The sequence below is a fragment of the Balaenoptera musculus genome, chromosome 13 (genome assembly GCF_009873245.2).
Source record: "Balaenoptera musculus isolate JJ_BM4_2016_0621 chromosome 13, mBalMus1.pri.v3, whole genome shotgun sequence".
Classification (NCBI taxonomy): Eukaryota; Metazoa; Chordata; class Mammalia; order Artiodactyla; family Balaenopteridae; genus Balaenoptera; species Balaenoptera musculus.
Genome location: NC_045797.1, coordinates 61889701 through 61912002, shown reverse-complemented (window position 1 = coordinate 61912002; position 22302 = coordinate 61889701).

The window sequence follows — 22302 nt, the reverse complement described above, 5'->3', positions numbered from 1 at the left end:
CAGCTCTCAAGGGAAAATCTTTTCCTTTGACCAAAGATTATCTGCACAATCTCTTATGAGATAGGGGTAAGAAGAAAAAAGAAAGAAATTAACTTGATTATATTAATAAGACTGTTAAAAGATCTAGTATAATAGTTTTCTTCTTTTGGAAATTAAATGTTTTTTGTGGACTACCCTGGTTTATTAACCATGATTATTAGTACTACTTATAGTAGAAAATGTGTTCTATGTTCTAAGTACTTAATACATACAACTATCAGAAATCAACTTCTGTTTGAAATTTTATTTGGCTTCTTGGAGTTTCTAAACAACTCTATGAGTTCCAGCTTTATGACAATATAAACCAATGCTTTTATACAAGTTAGTTTTTCTAAGGTACACTAGAAACTGTTTCTCTTTTCTGCTAACTTAGCATTTTGATTTTGTGCATAGGCACACACGATTGACAGGTTTTATTAAAAATTTTAATTTGGTTTCATAAACATTTTTAAAGTCTACCTTATGGTAAGTAACCAAATTGTGGTTTGTGGGTTGTTCTTTGTTTTGCTGGGGGATGGGGTGAAGAAAGGCCATTTACATTTGGATACCTGCTGGATTAAAAGATCCAGTTGAATTTTAAAAATGAAGTTTCTGGGACATCCCTGGTGGTCCAGTGGTTAAGACTTCGTGCTCCCAATGCAGGGGGCACAGGTTTGATCCCTGGTCGAGGAGCTAAGATCTTGCATGCCACCAGGCACAGCTAAAATAAAATAAAATAAAATAAAATAAAAAATAAAAAAATAAAAGAGAGAGAGAAATGAAGTTTCTGTTCATCAACAGTTGTGTAATTAGAATCTTCAAGAATATTTCATTTACCAACTCAAGAGATTCCTTGCCCTCTCCCAGGGTTAGGGTCTTTATTTTTTTTTTTTTAATTTTTATTGGAGTATAGTTGCGTTACAATATTGTGTTAGTTTCTACTGTACAGCAAAGTGAATCAGCTATATGTGTACATATATCCCCTCTTTTTTGGATTTCCTTCCCATTTAGGTCACCACAGAGCATTGAGTAGAGTTCCCTGAGCTACACAGTAGGTTCTCATTAGTTATCTATTTTATGCGTAGTATCAATAGTGTATATATGTCAATCCCAATCTCCCAATTCATCCCACCCCCTCTCCCCCCTTGGTATCCACAGGTTTGTTCTCTATGTCTGTGTCTCTATTTCTGCTTTGTAAATAAGATCGTCTAAATGCCATTTTTTCACTGTGGGAATTTCTATAATTTCTTTGCTTTCAAATTGCTCAATCTCTATCATTTCCCCTGTTCTTATTTCTCAGCCACAAATGTGGAGTCTACTTCAGGGAGATGTTCTACCTAGATTTTGATGCAACTTCTCTCCAGGAAAAATTCACTAATGCTGATTTACATCTCCTGGGCTTTTACTCAATTCCCAAGTCACATACTTAAATTTCAACCACAACCTAATATATTATCCCAATGTATTGCCTTTATATATGCATGTGTCTCTATAAAGCCTCCTGTATCATAGGTTCTTAACTTCTATCAGTGGTGTATCAGATGCATAAAGCAAAGCAGTAAATAAAGCTAAACATACAAACTTCTTCAGAGTATTATGAGATAAACAGTCTCAATACTACTGACAGGAATCTACATTGATATAAGGCTTTTAGAAAAACAATTTGGCAAATATATATCAAATCCTTGAGCTATTGGTACTCTTTGTGTGACTGTACTTATGATAAGCTATCTTACAATAGAATATATTACTCCAAATATATTTTAGCACAAACATGGTCCTAGAAAAGTTATTTATAAAGGGATCTAATTAATTTCAAGTGGACAAATAATAAAAAAAAGACTCTCAAACAACCATAGGACACATTATCATTTAATTTTAAAAGGGTTTAGAGTGAATTATTACATCTTTGAGAAAATCTTGTATTACAATGTTGAACTGTGTGGTAGACTACCAAATTGAGTATTTACTCAAGTATGAAACTTGCAAATTATATATAGTTCAAGAATGAAGTGAAAATGCTTAACTAGTAATAGCTATGTCTTTGGGTAGTGGTACTTACATTCTGTTTTCACTCTGTAAATTTCTGTACTTTATAGGTATTTAGGAAAAATAAAGTATAAGCTTATGATTATAAAAATAAACTTATTTTTAAATAAGGGGGTTGCCAGAAGTTATTTTAAATATAGTGTTTAAATTTTTGTTTTGGTTTGCAAATAAAAGCATTTTAAAAAAATCTTTTCATTTTCTCATTTCAAATACAGGAAATTCTCATTTCTTCCTCTGGAAGTTGGTTAAGACTGAAAATGAAGAAACTCACCGGGCAGTGAGTTATAAAGATATATAAATATATTTCTGTATATTTCTTTATATAAACATAAAGAAAAGCTAACATTCTGAATATGGTGTTCATGCTGCTGTATTCACAACTACAATAAGCCTTAGTACAAATATTGCCAAAAATACCCTGAGCAAATGATTGAATTTGCTTTTAGAAAGGTTCAAGTGAAATTTGCAATATATCAAAATGAGCATTCCATTATGATTTACATTCTTTACATTTATTATCTTTGTTTTCACCTTTATTTTTCTTTCTTTTTTCACCCAACAATGTATTAAGTACTTTAGACTAAACAGAATCATTTTGCAAATGAAGCATATTAATTAATTAACAAAATCTGTTAAATTCATATTTTATATGAGAAATTAAATGCAACCCCCCCCTCACCCTCTACTCCCCAAAATCCTGGACAATAATTTTTATACAGTTATTTCTTTCTAATTTGTAAAATTTGCAACCACCATCACAATTTTCCTAAACACATGCTCTTGCTCTCCTTTCCTGGTTTTGTCTTTCTCCATAACAACTGACTTTTAAAATAAAATGTGGGGACTTCCCTGGTGGTCCAGTGGGTAAGACTCCGCACTCCCAAGGCAGGGGGCCTGGGTTCAATCCCTGGTCGGGGAACTAGATCCTGCATGCATGCCGCAACTAACAGTCTGCATGCTGCAACTAAGACCCGGCACAGACAAAATAAACAAATAAATAAATATTAAAAAATAAAATACAATGTGAATTTACTTCTATATTTTATTCATTTTAATCTTCTCACACCAGAAAGGAAGTTCTGTGAGGGCCAATTTTGTCTTTTTTTTCCTCATTGCTGTATCCCAAGTCCTAAAACAAAGCCTGGTACGTGTTAGCCCCTAAAATATATAATTAATAATGGGAAAAAATATTTTCCATCTTAGTCTTTAAATGTTCCTTTTAAGTATAAATATTGGTAGTATAAATGTTTACAAAGAGAAATGAAAACATATGTCTATACAAAGTCATATACACTAACATAGCATTATTCATATTGGCTAAGAAGTGGAAATAACTTAAATTATCAACTTCTGCATAAATTTTTAAAATGTAGCATTTCCATACATTGAAATACTATTCAGCATTTAAAATGAATAGTCTACTGATACATGTTACAAATTGGATAAATCTGAAAAACATCATTTTAAGTGAAAGAAGCCAGACACAAAAGACAATGTATTGTATGATTCCACTGATACAGAAAGTCTAGAAGACATAAATTTATAGAAGCAGAAAGCAGATCAATGGTTTTCTAGTGCTTTGGTTGGGAGTGATGGTTAATTGAAAACTGGATCAAGAAAACATTTTGTGCTGATGGAAACATTAAGACTGAATTGTGGTAATGGATATACAACTCTATACATTTACTAAAATCATTTAATTGTGTACTTAGAAAAAATGAATTTTATTTTATGTAAATTATAACAAAATAAAGCTTTTTAAAATATATATGCATATAAGCTATATTCACATACACACAGAAACATATGTAAAAATATATGCAACTTGTTTCTCTGGAATGAATCACAGGAAACTTAGTGGTTGCATTTGGAATAAAAAAAAAATTGAGGGTATGAGAAACTTTCCCCCATCATTTAAAATTTTTACACAAGTTGAATTTATAAGTTTAATTTTATACAAACAAGTATAAGTTTATACAAACTTATAAATGTATGTCTTTTTATTTAAATATGAAGATGGAGCAGAGAGAGATTTGAAGATGCTGACCTTGATGATTGAAGTGATGCAGCCACAAGCCAAGAAATGCTGTAAACTACCAGAAGCTGGAAAAAGCAAGGAAAGGATTCTCCCCTAGAGCCTCCTGAGGCACCATGGCCCTGTTGACACCTTGATTTTGGCCCAGTGAAAATTATTTCAGACCATAAGAGAATCAAAGTGTTAAGCTGTCACTTTGTGGTAATTTGTTAGAGCAGCCCAGGAAACTAATATAATCATCATGGGACAATGAACCAACTAAACAATAGGTAAACTAAACTGGTGTTACTTACATTTACTGGCTTGGAGGAGGAACCCCCTGGCCTTCCTTGTTGGATTCTCTTTGCAAGCTTCTTCACAGTGATCAGAGTAAGAGCAGTCATAATAGAAAACTGATAAAACTTTTTAGCACATTTCAGAAATGGCCAGTGAAACTGCATTAACGCATTCATGAGTCAATCATGCCCTTATTTTATCTATGAGTTATGCTTCTTGCTAGATCCAAGATGGCAAAATGGAAGGACAGATACAAGTAGGAAAAAGAGGGAAAAGAGTGATGGATATAGCACACCATAATTAGTGAAGAAAGATCAAGAAACAGAAAAGTGCAGAGGAACAATGTGGTGCTTGAGTTCTAATATATATGAAATTGATTCATGCATCCATTCATTCAACTATCATTTAACAAATATTCACTGAACATGTATTCAGACCACTGTGGTAGAAAAACTAAAGACACTGTAGCAAGCAAGATAGACATGGCCCCTGCCTTCATGAAACTTACATCAAATCTTAGAAGACAGGAAGTATAATAAGACACTGTTGCCTAGCCAAGTTTATGCATAAAACTTTCTTCACTCTTTTTCATTCTTTTACCTTTCTGCTCCTCTGACTAGGTAATTTCAAATGACTTCTCTTGGAGTTTGCTGATTCTTTCTTCTGCTTGATGAAGTCTGTTTTTGAACCTCTCTAGTGAATTTTTCAATTCAGTTATTGTATTCTTCAACTCCAAAATTAATGCTTGGTTATTTTTTATATTTTTCCTCTTTGTTGATATTCCAATTTTGTTCATGCATCATTTTCCTGAGCTTGTTGAGTATCTTTATGATCGTTATTTTGAATTCTTTGAATTATCAGATAATTCATATACTTTCATTTCTTCAGGGTCAGTTTCTAAATATTTATTTTATTCCTTTAATTAGGCCATGTTTCCTTGTCTCTTCATGTGCTTTGTCACTTTGTTTTGGGATCTGCACATTTGAAAGAATAGCCACCTCTACCAGTTTTATGGACTGGCTTTGTACAGAGAAAGACCTTGACTAATCAGCACAGTTAGAGATTCTGCCAGCCTCCTAAATCTTTCCTGTTGATGCATCTTCTCTGGACTAGTGCCTGTAAATTCCCATGTAGAGGGATTTGCAGGTTTCCTTTTTCAGGAGCTCATAATCTCCTGCTCCCTCTTGTGTCTACATGAAGTTCTGCAGGTTCTCTGAAGCTGCTACAGGCCATCCAGCTCTCTTTTGTTCTCAACAGCATCCAGACTTCTAGAGTATCTTGGGTACTATCAGTGCACGAAGTCAGGCAAGACAGAAACCAGTTCCTCAGGTAGCCCCCCTGAAAAGCTAGAATGTTGGTCAGGTGCTCCACTTTTCTTTTTTGGGGGTTTTCTCCCACTCACTCTGTACTGAGCTGGGGAGAGGAACTATGGAGAGTAAGTGTGTGTTAGTTCAAATTGTTGCCTTTGTAGTCAGTTACCCCCAACCTAACACCATTTCCTGTTAGCACTTAGATTCAAGAAAAACCGAAACAAGTCCCTGAGGCAGACCCCTTAAATGTTTGAACATTGGACTTGTGTTTCAACATTTTCTTTTCCTTCTCAGGGAGAAACAGGAGTTGGGAGTTTTCTCCCCATTGCACCATGCTGAGCCTAGAGGAGGAACTATAGCAAGTGGGTGGCATGACATTTCCTACCAGTTTCAATGTGGCTGGTTTCACACTTGCCTTGAGTGCAGGAGCCTCTCCACTGGTTTCTGGATTTATCACTAAGTGAATTGGTTCATGTATGGTTGTTGAGCTGGTGTCTCCATGGGAAGAAGGAGGGTCTGGGGTTTACTATCCCACCATCTTGCTGGTGTAACCTTCCTATTACTAATTTTAAAAGTAAAATTTTAGAAGCTTCCTCTCTAAATCCAGAATAAGGAAGATAAAGATGAGCTTTTCACTACTTTTCATCTACATTGTGTTTTATTGAAGGAACAAAAATAACTTCTTATTTGAAGAAGAAAGAATTGTCTATGTAGAACCTCCCCGCAAATCTATAAAAACAAAATATCAGAAGAAGGAAGTTTGGAAAAGTGGACAGATATACAATTAATCCATGAAAGTTATTTGCATTTCTGTACACTATCAACCACAGTTAGAACATGTAAACAAATCAGATATTTCTGCATAACAAACTGCCCTAAAATTTAGTGGTTTAAAACAACAATAATATTTTTTTTTATAAGTCTATAATTTTGGCAGAGTTTTCTGGGGAGAGCTTGTCTTTTCTCCATCTGGCATCTGTTGAATCAGCTTCATTGAGATATGGAGGATCCACTTTCAAGATGACCATTTGGTGCTCAATGCTCACCCTAGGCTATGTACTGACATTCTACTTTCCTCTACACGTGGTCCTTTCTGTGGGCTGCCTGGACTTCCTCATGAAATGGTGGCTGGGCTTCAAGAGTGAGTATCCAAAGAACACAAGACAGAGAAGAATTGCATTTTTATAAAAACATCAGATGTTATTTAGTGTCATTCTGCCAAACTTCATGGCTTAAGGCAGTCCTCTCTGTTTCAAAGACAAGGCACATAAATGCCAATCACACTGGAGGGAGTGTCAAAGGAAGAGTATAACATTGTAGGAAAATCAAGTGGTCATTTTTGGAAAATACAATCTTCTTTTAAAAAAAATGGTATCATTATAAACAGCAACAAAAATGGAAAGTTATACCATGCTTATAAATGAGAAGATTCAATAGCATAGAAGTATTCAGTTTCTCCTAATTGAATTCTAATTTCACCATTCGAAATTGCAACAGGATTTTGAAGTACATGTAGAAATGATTTTATAATTTATTTGGAGGTGTGCTAATCTGCAAATGGCCATGTCTGAGAAAGAAGAGAGGGAGATTTGCCCTACATATATAAGGATTTATCTTAAAGTTGTAGAAAAGAAGATATGACATTCAGATGGAAATATATTAACAGATTTAACAGAAAAGAAAGCCCAGAAAGAGTCCACAATGTGCATAAAAATGTATATACAATTAACATGGCATTGAAGATGATTGAGGAAGTAAAGAACTAAATGGTCTTAGAAAAAATTAGTTATCCATTTAATAAAATATTATATCCAAACTTCCAACATTTTATAAATGTGATTTTGGATAGATTAAATGCCTGTGAGAGGCATAGTATTAAAAATTAGAAAATATTCTAATGACTTCTGGAATAAAAAATATTTCTTTAAAAATTTTTTATGGAAGTATAGTTGACTTACAATGTAATAATAATTTCAAGTGTACAACATAGTGCTTCAATATTTTTATGTTACACACCATAAAAAGTTATTATAAAATTATTGACTATATTCCCTGTGCTGTACATTACATCCCTGTGATTACCTATTTTATAATTGGTGGTTTGTACCTCTTAATCCCTTTCACCATTTCCCCCAGTGCTCTTCACTAGCTAGTTCTCCATATCTGTGAGTCTGTTTTGTTATGTTTGTTTGTTTTGTTTTTATATTCCACACATAAGTGAAAATATACAGTATTTGTCTTTCTCTGTCCATGGTGAGATATCACCTCACACCTGTCAGAATGGTTATCAACAAAAAGACAAGAAATAATAAGTGTTGGTGAGGCTGTGGAGAAAAGGGAACCGTAGTACACTGTTGGTGGGGATGTAAATTGGTGCAGCCATTATGGAAAAGACTATAGAGTTTCCTCAAAAAATTAAAAATAGAACTGCCATATGATCTAGCAATTCCACTCTTGGGTATATATCTGAAGAAAATGAAAACACTAATTTGAGAAGATAGATGCAGCCTCATGTTTATAGCAGCATTATGTACAATAATCAAAATGCGGAAGCAACCTAAGTGTCCATCAACAGATGAATGGATAAAGAAGAAGTGTATACACACACACACTCACACACAATGGAATATTACTTAACCATAAAAAAGAATAAAGCTTGCCACTTGTGACAACATGGATGGCCCAGGGGGGTATTATGCTTAGTGAAATAAAAAATATCTCTTATATAAGATTTTTTAAATGCTTAATGTGGAAAAAGTTTAATAATTTTGCTACCTTAAAATTGAGAATTACTCTTTAGCAATTAAAACAGTTAAGGGAGTGCCAAATACTCTGAAAATACAACTGACAAAAGATTAGAATCAAGAAGATATTTTTAAAGACACCCAAAATCAATAAGAAGAGTTACCTAAAGAAACTAAAGTATATGAATAGCTATCAAACATAAGATCAAACTGAAAGATGAATAAAAATATGAAATGGTAATATTTGATATTAATATATATTTAATGTTTTAGTCTAATTATATTTAACGTTAAGCTATATATTATAATATATTTATTATATAAATAATAAATATATATTATATATTTAATGTTAAGTTATATAACTTAGGGAATGGCTTTCATATGTGTACCAGAAAACATGTTCAACAATGTTCATTTATATCAAAAAAAGAAAAAAATAGAAACAATCAATAACTTATTAGCATAGTACATAGCAATGAAAGTAAAAGAAACACCTCCACATGGCAAAGTATGCTTGAAATTTAGATGTATTCTTGAATATAATAAAGAAATGAATACATAATTAAATGCATAAATAAAAGTAATCTTAGAAGACTAACTTCAGTGTGATACCATATTTATAAAACTCAAAATCAATGAAAGCTTAACTATGTGTTGCTTACGGCTAAATCGATAAAGTTAGGTAAACTCAATATTTAAAAAGCATGTGAGTGATAAGCAGACGATACAAGGCAATGATTACTTTGGAAATGAGGCAGTGTGACAGTATTGGAAAGAAGCATGGAAGTAGCTTCCCTAAATTGCAATTTTTGTTTTTATAATTTGTGTGATAGGTTTATACACGTTACATACAGTGTGTATGCGTGTGTGTATGTAATAAATTAAAATTTTAGATGTTTGGAGAAATGCTTCCAAACTTTTACACAGGTGAGTAGAAATCCCCAGCTTTCCTATATTTTATATGTAACCTTATATCTGTCAAGGCTCAGAGAAGCACGTGGCAAAGTAGAAAAGAAGATTATTCGGTTAACTGTGAACTTCTTTTATGCATCTGTTCATACCAACAAAGAACACACAGGGCAAAGTGGCCAAAAAAATTTCTCAATGACTTAGCATTATAATCACAGTCTTATCCAGATAAAATGCATGGTGCCCACCCATTGAACAGAATATCGTATTAGTTACTGGGAAAATTCTAAAGAAATAAGAGAAGAGCATTTGTTCTTAGATAACTTACAGTTTAGTTGAAGTAATGATGAAAATACTCGCCAGTTATCCACCCTGTTACTGGAATTAAGTGCACAACCAACAGGGGGCATCATTTTACTTCTGGTTGTTCTGCAGTTTCCAGAGTCAACCAGCCCTTTCCAAAAAATCTAACATTGTGCCCAAGAGTGGGATTCAAGAACAGTGTTAAAACTATTAGTCACTGGAGTGCCCTTTGCTGTTCTGTGCTTCTTAGATTTCTGCATGAATATGCTGCTGGAAGTTGAGTAACTTTCATAATACAGTTCTTCACAGAAATAAAATTCTACATTGGAATACAGAATCCTCTAACTTTCATAAATCAGACAAGAGCAAATGTATACAAATATTTAAGATTTATTCCAAGGCAGTATAGTAACAGGTGAAATTAAAATACAAGTAAAAAACAAAAAGTAATATTTCACTCAAAATACCTGCACCAAAATGCAGGTAGGATTCCAGAAAAGATTGTGAGCAGGGTAAAGTAGAATTATTTTTCACATTTTTTGCAATGCAGCATGTATTTCATGAGATCATACCATTTGCAAGTTACGTAAGAAGATGCAAAGGCAGATTAAACATGAATCCTGACCTCACGAATCTTATAGCTTTGTACATGTGATAAGAAGCACCAAATATCATGCAAGTCATACAAGAAACACTATAGAAGACAATGCCCACTGCTGCCATTTCTGTACCTAACACCCCAGCCCCACCCATGGGCTTTTAACAGCCAGTCTCTATGATTTTTATTGATGGACTGCTCTTCAGCTACTGGAGCCACTTGGTCCAGACAGATGGAACTGAGCCGACTGTGGGACATCTGCCTAGGATCCCACCATTGCTTGGCTTCTCCCTTTCCCTGGCCCAGTCTTCCTATCCCTGGTCTCCCCTGGAAGCACTTCTTAGTATATAAATGACTTCCACAAGTCTTCATCTCAGGATCTGCGTCTGATAATGCATCCTAAGTCAAGTTTAGGATAATCTGTAGATCCTGAGAAGGAGAAAAGAAAGCTCATTGGGAAGCAACCCTGTTGTTTGGTTTTGCATGTTATATGGAGCAAAATCATCTTGACTTTGTTCAAATGGTTTTATTACTTTCAGTGCACTATTGCTTATTAGTTTATGTTACAGAGAGTATCTAATCAACATACCTAATTTTAAACATGATCTTTCCTTTCCTTAATGTAGTACAGTCTCAAATCTATTCTAATCATTATATTCAATTACTAGAAGAATGAAGCACATGGACCAAATGATTAACATTCATAGGAAATTGCCATTTTTTTTCCACAATGATATTTAGCTTGTCCATGTGAAATGCAATTCAGGAGTCTTTCAGCATTTTTGCTATTTTAATTACAGTTTACAAAGTTTAGCTTCATTAATTAACACTAGATTGATGTAAACTAGATTCATGTTATGTTTGCTGCGCTGATAATGAATTTCCATTTATCAAAATATGGAAATCAGCTCTGTCCATTGGAAGGAAGTTTTTCTTTTTCTTTCTTTTTTCCTCACTTTCAAAAGTATGAATTGACTTAAACTCTATAAAATAGTTCAGGGAATTATATCACATACTTAAATATTTTAAATGCCACAGGAAAGCCCTAGTAACCATCACTTAATACGTATAAAACCGTTATATTTAAAAGTGATGATAGAGTATCTTTTTAAGTGAGAAAGGAGAATTTGTTAAATGAAAACTGAATCAAATCACTCTCTTACCACAAGTTAGCCAGACTGAAATACATTTAAAAAGGATGGAGTTCACACATCGGGACCTGAGGTTCAATATACATCCTTTGAAAAGGACTAGTCACTATTCCACTATTCACAGGGATGGCAGACCTCGGATAACATCAGTGCTCCGTGAGAAGCTGGTTGATCTTCAGTTTTGTGCTGTAGCTCCAGCTAAACGCTAGTAATTGAATCTAGGGTGTAAATGTTGGTAAAGTTCCTGAGGCAGAGAGCTAGGCATATTATTTTGGGTTGCCTACAGCCAAATTAAAACAGATTAATCAGACAGAAATTCCAAGAATGAAATATGGTTAATTGGCCTGATCTGCACAAATCAGAATGAAGTCAAGTGGATTAAGTGAATTGCAGCAGACCAGACAGACTAGGATACTTTTAGATTACATTTTGAGATCTGAAATCTTGGGAGTCTGAATCTTTTATGAGGAGAAAGCTGGGACTTTTTAAGTTAAGAAAACCCTATTTATAAGCCAAAATATTGATACATTTCAGAAAGTTTTGCATTTACTTTTCCCAAATGGTAGCAATATTCTAGTTGCTCCAAATTTGCATTTTATCATATAACAGAAAGCCTGCCAGTTGTCATAGCAAAGCAAAAGAAACATAAGGAGGGAGGGCAGGGCACAATGTAGCCAAATGTGAGGGTGGGGTGGGGAGGCAATAGGCTCTTCTTTTTCTTTTTTTCCTTCCCTCCCTCCCTCCCTTCCTCCCTCCCTCCCTTCCCCCTCCCTTCCTCCCTCCCTTCCTTCCTCACTTCCTTCTTTCCTCCCTCCCTCCCTTCCTTCCTTCCTTCTTTCTTTCATAAAAGAACAAGAAATTGTGTCCCTGTACACAAAGGAACTAAATTCCCCCCAAAAGCAGAAGAGGATGATGTGAGACAGTAGAGGTGAGGGATGGTACAGGCCAGTGGATGGTATAGAAGTAAGACATGTTAGTAGCCAAGTGCTTGTCACACAGGCAAGACAACCCTCAATGTGTATATAAGATAGGGCTTTCCAACTCTATTTAGAAAATCTCAAACTTTTAATAAATTCAGCATCAAACTCGTTCTTGGCCAGACCTCTACAAACATCATAGAAGCTTTTTAATTCACTCACCCATTTATTCATTCATTTGAAAGGCATTTGAGTATCTTCTATGTGCAAATTTAGCTGCCAGGTTTGGGGAAAAGTGCATAGGCAGAACAAAATACATATCTCTGAGTGTTAGATACGATCCCAGCTTTCCAAATACCTGCAACCAGGTATGTGTAGAAGCAATATTTATTTTATAAAATCATAATGACAGACATCTATGGACTTGAGTTGTCAGTGAAATTTTTGAAGTAAGAACTGGCAATTCAAATGGCTTTCTGAAAGATGGCAAGAACTCCTTCAGTTAGAACCCCTGTGAATAATTCCTGAGCACTGAAGACACTGATACTGAACAATGTTGGTAGAAGACGAGGGGGGAGAAGCCAACTTTCTACACGATGCCAATATAGTACTTTAAAAAATGATAATAAAAGAACTCATTCTTCATATCTGAAAGCAACCTAATTTACAGTAAGTAATCAGTATTTATATTAGTCACCTCTAACTACTTACCTATTTAAAGAGTGTCCCTTAATTATGCATTACATTGAATGCCTACTTCTAATTACAGAATAACATTATTTTGGGTACTGGATACATATGTCTTTATTTTTGCAAAACCTTTTGATTACTCTTTTTTTGTGATGTGCCTCTGAAATCCTACTTTGGGTGAGAAGAAATCCTCCATGGGTAGGTCTTTGGCCAAGTGTGTTTTGATGAAGTTCTTCACGTGGGTTTGATGTCCTTTTCAAACTGAGAAACACTGTTGTAGAGGGAGCCTTCCAGTCTTACCTTTACAGTCTAAATGCATTTCATTCACCCCACAAGACTGCTATTTTTATTTCTCCATCCAGCCTATTTTTAATCTACGAAATAGCAACAATTATACTTACAGTCAGTGTGGCCTAACATGTTACCATTACAGGTTTCCATGAAGATTGATTTTCCCTAAGAATAACACTGGCTTCTTTCCATTTCCTTATTCACTCTGCTAGTAAGGAGTAGAGTGTCTTGGAGAGCCTATGTAGACATGCTTGACATCACCTTGCTCTTCCTTCTCTTGGGAAGATGTCTCCCAAAGAGAATACTTCATGGAGTAAGTCTTACCAGTGCAGGCCCACTATATAACACATACAAAATCTATCATGTAATACAAACAGTAACTCATAATATTATCATTTATATGTATTAGTATATTGTTTGAATTGGGCATGTATAAACTGATCGTAGGCAAAGTAAGTTGCCACTTCTCGATCATCCCTCTATAAAAGCTGGCTAACATCCTACACCCAGGATGTGCATTATCAATTGCTCATTAAAATATTTAAAGTTCTTTCTCCTTAACAGTCATTATAAGATAGGGAAAGAAATAGTAATGGGAACAATAAACAAATAAATAATTTGCTCACACGAGAGCAAGTTTACATAATTTGGATGAGTCACAAACTGCATTTAGGTAAGTAAAAATTAGCTATGCAGTTTTTAATAAGGAGTCCTTGGAGAGAAAAGTGGTTTCTCACCATGGAAGTTTTTTTATACTACAAAATAAAATAATATTAATAATGTACATGACCAGAGAGCTCTCTGAAATTAATGTTCAGGCCCCAAATTAAAAATTGCTCCACTGAAGGTACATGGTATTACCCAGGACCCTGCTCTTCTGGGGGAAAGCTTGTTTGATAGACATATGGTGTAAAGGCTATTAGACCCTGATAAATCCATTTAACAAGAGGAAGAGGCACAAGAAAGCCTGATGCAGAAGGGATGCTACAGGAAAACAAATTAGATTGAACCAGTTGCTAGGAAACAGGGCAAACTAAGTGCATTGGAGCAGTTAGATGGGGCAACTCCGAAGGATTAACAGCCCTCCATTTCCATGCAGAGACCAAAGCAGACCAGGTTTGCAGCCTATGTCAGAGAACAACACAAGCTGTGTAATCTGGCCTTGTAGGTACAGAAAAATCCTCATTGTACACATTTCCAGAGCCAAAAAATGGGAAAATAATCAAAGTATCTTATTAGCCCACATCTATAGTCCATCACCAAAGTAGATTTGAATGTGGCTCAAACTTTATTTCAGAGTAATATCATTTCTCACAAGATCCACTGTAGACAGATTTATGTGTAGGAATAACTTATACCCAGAGCATGAATAGACAGAACCTTGAATCAGGATTTAAGAGAGTGGACGAGATGGGAGGTATTTTCTGGGTCATGAACTGACATTGAATTTTCAGTTTTTACGAAGGTTATCTATATTGTCCAGACAAAAAGTCCTGTGCCACCTACTTCTTGAATTTCATCTTTAGTATCTCTCTCTCATTAGTGCTGACCACTCTTTTCTGTTCAGTGGATTTAGCGCATTTGATTAGAATATGACCTCATAAGGGTCAGTCTCCTCTCTGTTAATTTATATGCATGACATCTAGATTAGGCTGTGAGTGACAGTAACTGCCCAGAAAAATATCTGTTGTATATTTGAAAGAATGATTGAATATTTATTTTATCATTCAGGCATTTAAAAAATTTCTTTACATGCATAGTCTAGCTTCCTAAAAAAATATTTAAGCTCTTTTAGAACAATACATAGTATTCACATTATTTATCTTCCCATCGAAGAAGTAGGTCAAAATTAAGCAGATAATAGATATTCAAAGAGTACTCCTTAAGTTAAATCAAATATCTATTGTCAGGTGATCCATTTGGAGAAAGGGCAAAGCTATGCTAGCAGGATATGAAATAGATTTTGTTATGAGATTACAGTACTTCATAACAATGACAGCAACAAAAACAACAAAAATAAACACAGTAATAATAAACATTCATTAAATACTCAAGTAAAATTCTAAGGACCAGGAATATAAAAATAAAGGAAACAGACAAGAACCTCTGCCTTCATTGAGTTTACATTCTAGTCGGGCGAAGCAGACAATAAACAACCAAATATATAGTTAGATGATGATAAGTGCTATAGAGAAAAAAGAAAAGGGAAAAAGGAAAAGGGAATTTGGAGCATTGGGATGTTGCAATCTTTATCCTGACGACATAATCAGGTGAGATGGTAATATTTGAATAGAGATCTGCACTCAGCGAGGAAAGGAGCCCTGAGACTAGGCAAAAGGAACAGCAATTCTGAAATGGACTGTGCCTAGTGTTTGACAAGCAAACACCAGCAAGGAGGGCAGTGTGGCTAGAGCTGAGTGAGCAGGAGAAGTAACAGGAGAATTAACAAGAGGCAGACGCTATACAGCCTTGCTGGTCAAAGTAATGCCTTTGGCTTTTTCTTTCAGTGGAGTGGTGGGTAATTAAAAGGTATGAGAACAGCCACGTCATGTTCTGACCTTGTTTTAGTAGAACCACTCTGGCTTTTGTTTTAAGAAAAGACTGAAGGAAGACAAAGAGAGAAGCAGCTAGACCAATAAACAGGTTGCAGCAATAACCTGGATTTGGCTTGGATCAGGGTTTATCATGGAAGTGATAATAAGTGGTTAGATTCTGGATATATCAATATTTCAATGGTAGAAAAATTGTATTTTCTGACAGTGTGAATGTAGAGACTTTGGTCTGAACAACTAGAATGATGACATCATCTTTGACAGAGAAAGGGAATACTGAGGGGTAGGTTTAGTGGTAAAGGAGTTGGGGCTTCTCGAGGGATTAGGGTTAGGGTTAGGGTTAGGGTTAGGGCTAGGGTTAGGGTTAGGGTTAGGATTAAGGTTAGGGCTAGGGTTAGGGTTAGGATTAGGATCTTGGTTGTGGTCACTTAAAGACTGCAATGCTTATTATGCAACCAAGTGGGCATGTTCAGTAGGCAGCTGGATATACAGGTCTGGAGTCTTGGGAGGAGCACTTGGCTATAGATACAAATTTGAGCAAAAGAAGACAATTAATTGAATTATGTCTTTGCTGATGTAAGAGGTGGTGAGATCTATGAAGTGGAATTGTTTGCCTTTCTTAGCTGCACAAAGAATTTATCTATACTATCAACTGAAGAAAAGTCAGGGTAAATGGGAATGAATTTAAGTGGGTATATGTGGTAGGCTGTGATTCTGGAAGTTCTCTTTCAACTTCCTTTATTTTCTAAATGAAATAGAGAACAAAGTTAATAACAAAGAGTGATGATTAAGGATGAGGGCTAGGGTTGTTAGGTTTCCTATATATAAAGAATGTGCTCTGTAACTAATCATTTTACCGTGTTCCAAAAATAACTTTGTTAAGATACCCTAAATGTTGTATACTCAACTTTTTTCAATAAATAACAAAAATTCCAGAGTTAGAGCTATTTTTCTATCACACTAATTGGCAGCCCGAATCAGTTAAATGGCAACCTAACTGAAAGCTATTCCTCCACAAATAAAAACTGGACAGTACCTATGGTCTTTCCTGCAGGCTTGGCTGAAAGAAGGTCAAAAGAGAGAACTGAGAATCAAAAGTACTTATTTTTCATATTCAGAAAAGATCGTTCTTTAGAGAAAGTTCCAAGTTGTGAAAAAGTAACCATTATTTGGGATAACTTGAGATTAGTATGCATGTTTTGAAAATCAGCCAATCAACAACAGCCTTACTCAAGTAACTATGACTTGTGAAAGTCAGTCAAGCAATGATAAAACGCCAGTCTTGAAAGTCAGCCAATCAGTGACAACCTCATGTTAAACAGTGGCCAATCAGCAAGTGCCTCAGTCACTTTCTGTGTTATGAAAGGCAACCAGACAACACCAGCCTTACTTCAGTGACCATGCTACCACAGCTGGAAGTTCTATATTCCCTGAAGACTCCCTCTTCTGAAAGTCTGCCAATCTCTGAAAGCCAGGCTTCCCAAAACCTTAAATACCGTTATCTCTGGTTTGTTCACAGAGACAATGCATTACAAGTGCTCTCTCATTTGCAGGTAAACTGAAAGTTCACATTTTTGCATCAGATAGTTTGATATAGTGTTTGCAAGTTCACAAACTTTTCAACAGCTGAACCCCTGTTTATGATTACTTAGGAGTTTGGACTTGTGAATTTGGACTTGAATTACAAACTTTTCAATTCTCGTGGTGGTTTCTAGTATCTATTTTTTAAAAATTTAAACCCCCAAATGTCAACACACAGGTGTAAATTTTGTGATGAATTTTCTGAACAGTGGACATTACTAAATAAGGAAAAAGGTTTTTTTTTGGAGCTCTTTGTGCAGAATGCAAGTATTCATTCAATATTAAAAATGGTAGAAAGTCATATGTAAACCAACATATTGATATAAGATAGGTATGATTTCCTCAACTGGTACCAAAATAGTGATAAAATAACAAAAATTTTGATTGAGTGAAATTCAGATGAAGAAAAAATAATTGCAGTAGAAGTTGTAATGGCCTTCCACATTGTATATCAACATCAGTCTTTCAGCTCAAATGCCTTTTGAATGTACATCTACCAAGAGTATTTTCTGATTCTAAAATTGAAAGCAATTTTTAAGTTCCAGAATTAAATTTACTGCAATGATAATAATAATAAATTGTTACATTTACTATTACAGAGATTATCAAGGATCTAAATGCTTTACTTTTCAAAATAGCTGTGGTGCAAATAATCACAATGCAGAGAAAACTTTGTTTACTTGTGCAATATTTTTCTCATGAAAAAGGCTTCTTTACAAGACTATGGGGAATAAAATTCCTTTCAGCTGAGACTTCAGAAACAATAGCAAAATTTTGCAGAGACTCTCTTTTTAAGTCAGGAGGTAATGAGGAAAACTGTACTGCTTTTGGTAGGATAAAAGTACAAGTTTTGGTAAATGTCTGTGTAAAAGTGAAAACAAGATTCATTTAAACTTGAAGCAAAGCATGATTCCATGGAAGATGTTGGCTACTCCGCCCATATTCTGCATGATGCTGCTCAAAGAGCATCCCTTGTCCTTTCTATTAGCAATGAAGTGATTCTATGAAATTGTTCTCTAATTTCAGCATTTACACTGTCAAACTGAGTGATTAAATGATTTTTGTGATTTTGTTGGAATTCAGTTTTCTTCAGTTCTCGCACATTCAACAACTTAATTGGCTCTCTTTAACAAATACAGTTGAAAGCATCTCCAACTGTATTTGGAGATTGGTTTGAAGCCCTGAAATAAAATGTTAGTTCTGAATAAGAGGACACCCCCAACATTTTGTTGACTTTTTAAAGAATCCATTGACTGACTTCTGACTTCTACTTTTTTTCTTATTTATAGTTTCAGTACCTCTTTAGCATTAGTATTATGCAAATTGAAAGAAGAGCAAACAGTGTTAAGTAATTCATTGCTTAAAGACACCTGTGGAATACATTAAAGAAAGAATTGATGAAAAGTATTATCCCTTTAAGTATCCCTCAAAGCCGTTTTTCAAGGGAAAACATTACCATGAATGGACAGGAATTCTATCTTTAAATGTATAATTATTATGGCACTTGCCATGACTGCCTACTGAAATGTACACCATACCTTGAAGAATTGGATTCTTTCATATGAATGTTACATGGAAACAAGTGGAATTATCATATGTAGTGTTGAAGAACAAGGGAATGAAAATTGAAGATAATGCTTTTTCTATTCAAGGCACAACATTTGAAAAGTCATCTATCAAGGGATGCCACATTGTCCTGAAGAATGGGAAAGCAAACTATGCCAGGCAAGATGGCATTATGTGTTTCAACAAACAAAATTTGAAGAGCAATTCTTGGACTTAACTTTTTCCACACATAATTGTGCATTGGCTTATAATGCCAATGTCGAGTGTGTTTTTTCATTAACAAATTTTCAGTGGACAAAAGAACAAAATAAGTTGGATGTGACCACTGTCGATGCTATGTTACAATGTATATGGGACATAGACTGCAAAGAATTTTATAGACAAATTCTGTGAAATAAGGAACTGTCAGAAGAGCCAAATCATCAGGGTAAAATAATTTTTTAAAATAGAGGTATAGGGCTTCCCTGGTGGCGCAGTGGTTGAGAATCTGCCTGCCAATGCAGGCGACACGGTTTCGAGCTCTGGTCTGGGAAGATTCCACATGCCGCGGAGCAACTAGGCCCGTGAGCCACAGCTGCTGAGCCTGCGCGTCTGGAGCCCGTGCTCCGCAACGAGAGAGGCCGCGACAGTGAGAGGCCCGCGCACCGCGATGAAGAGTGGCCCCCGCTTGCCGCAACTAGAGAAAGCCCTCGCACAGAAACGAAGACCCAACACAGCCAAAAATAAATAAATAAAGATGCTTTCATTAAAAAAAAAACCAAAAAAAAAAAAAAACAGAGGTATATTTCAGATAAACAATGAATAATTTTTTTAGTATAACTATGCCCAGTGCAATCTTTTTCTTTTGTCTTAAAGTACGTATGCACAGCAATTAGAAATAATTCAAATGTCTCGAATAAACAACCTAACCTTGCACCTAAAGCAATTAGAGAAAGAAGAACAAAAAAACCCCAAAGCCAGCAGAAGGAAAGAAATTATAAAGATCAGGTCAGAAATAAATGAAAAAGAAATGAAGGAAACAATAGCAAAAATCAATGAAACTAAAAGCTGGTTCTTTGAGAAGATAAACAAAATTGATAAACCATTAGCCAGACTCATCAAGAGAAAAAGGGAGAAGACTCAGATCAATAGAATTAGAAATGAAAAAGGAGAAATAACCACTGACACTGCAGAAATACAAAAGATCATGAGAGATTACTACAAGCAACTCTATGCCAATAAAATGGACAACCTGGAAGAAATGGACAGATTCTTAGAAATGCACAAACTGCCGAGACTGAACCAGGAAGAAATAGAAAATATGAACAGACCAATCACAAGCACTGAAATTGAAACTGTGATTAAAAATTTCCAACAAACAAAAGCCCAGGACCAGATGGCTTCACAGGTGAATTCTATCAAACATTTAGAGAAGAGCTAACACCTATCCTTCTCAAACTCTTCCAAAATATTGCAGAGGGAGGAACACTCCCAAACTCATTCTACGAGGCCACCATCACCCTGATACCAAAACCAGACAAAGATGTCACAAAGAAAGAAAACTACAGGCCAATATCACTGATGAACATAGATGCAAAAATCCTCAACAAAATACTAGCAAACAGAATCCAACAGCACATTAAAAGGATCATACACTATGATCAAGTGGGGTTTATCCCAGGAATGCAAGGATTCTTCAATATACGCAAATCAATCCATGTGATACACCATATTAACAAATTGAAGGAGAAAAACCATATGATCATCTCAATAGATGCAGAGAAAGCTTTTGACAAAATTCAACACCCATTTATGATAAAAGCCCTGCAGAAAGTAGGCATAGAGGGAACTTTCCTCAACATAACAAAGGCCATATATGACAAACCCACAGCCAACATCGTCCTCAATGGTGAAAAACTGAAACCATTTCCACTAAGATCAGGAACAAGACAAGGTTGCCCACTCTCACCACTATTATTCAACATAGTTTTGGAAGTGTTAGCCACAGCAATCAGAGAAGACAAAGAAATAAAAGGAATCCAAATCGGAAAAGAAGAAGTAAAGCTGTCACTGTTTGCAGATGACATGATACTATACATAGAGAATCCTAAAGATGCTACCAGAAAACTCCTAGAGCTAATCAATGAATTTGGTAAAGTAGCAGGATACAAAATTAATGCACAGAAATCGCTTGCATTTCTATACACTAATGACGAAAAATCTGAAAGTGAAATTAAGAAAACACTCCCGTTTACCATTGCAACAAAAAGAATAAGATATCTAGGAATAAACCTACCTAAGGAGACAAAAGACCTGTATGCAGAAAATTATAAGACACTGATGAAAGAAATTAAAGATGATACAAATAGATGGAGAGATATACCATGTTCTGGGATTGGAAGAATCAACATTGTGAAAATGACTCTACTACCCAAAGCAATCTACAGATTCAATGCAATCCCTATCAAACTACCACTGGCATTTTTCACAGAACTAGAACAAAAAATTTCACAATTTGTATGGAAGCACAAAAGACCCCGAATAGCCAAAGCAATCTTGAGAATGAAAAATGGAGCTGGGGGAATCAGGCTCCCTGACTTCAGACTATACTACAAAGCTTCAGTAATCAAGACAGTTTGGTACTGGCACAAAAACAGAAATATAGATCAATGGAACAGGATAGAAAGCCCAGAGATAAACCCACACACATATGGTCACCTTATCTTTGATAAAGGAGGCAAGCATATACAGTGGAGAAAAGACAGCCTCTTCAATAAGTGGTGCTGGGAAAATTGGACAGGTACATGTAAAAGTGTGAAATTAGAACACTCCCTGACACCATGCACAAAAATAAACTCCAAATGGATTAAAGACCTAAGTGTAAGGCCAGACACTATCAAACTCTTAGAGGAAAACATAGGCAGAACACTCTATGACATACATCACAGCAAGATTCTTTTTGACCCAGCTCCCAGAGAAATGGAAATAAGAACACAAATAAACAAATGGGACCTAATGAAACTTAAAAGCTTTTGCACAGCAAAGGAAACCATAAACAAGACCAAAAGACAACCATCAGAATGGGAGAAAATATTTGCAAATGAAGCAACTGACAAAGGATTAATCTCCAAGATTTACAAGCAGCTCATGCAGCTCAATAACAAAAAAACGAACAACCCAATCCAAAAATGGGCAGAAGACCTAAATAGACATTTCTCCAAAGAAGATATACAGATGGCCTACAGACACATGAAAGAATGCTCAACATCATTAATCATTAGAGAAATGCAAATCAAAACTACAATGAGATATCATCTCACACCGGTCAGA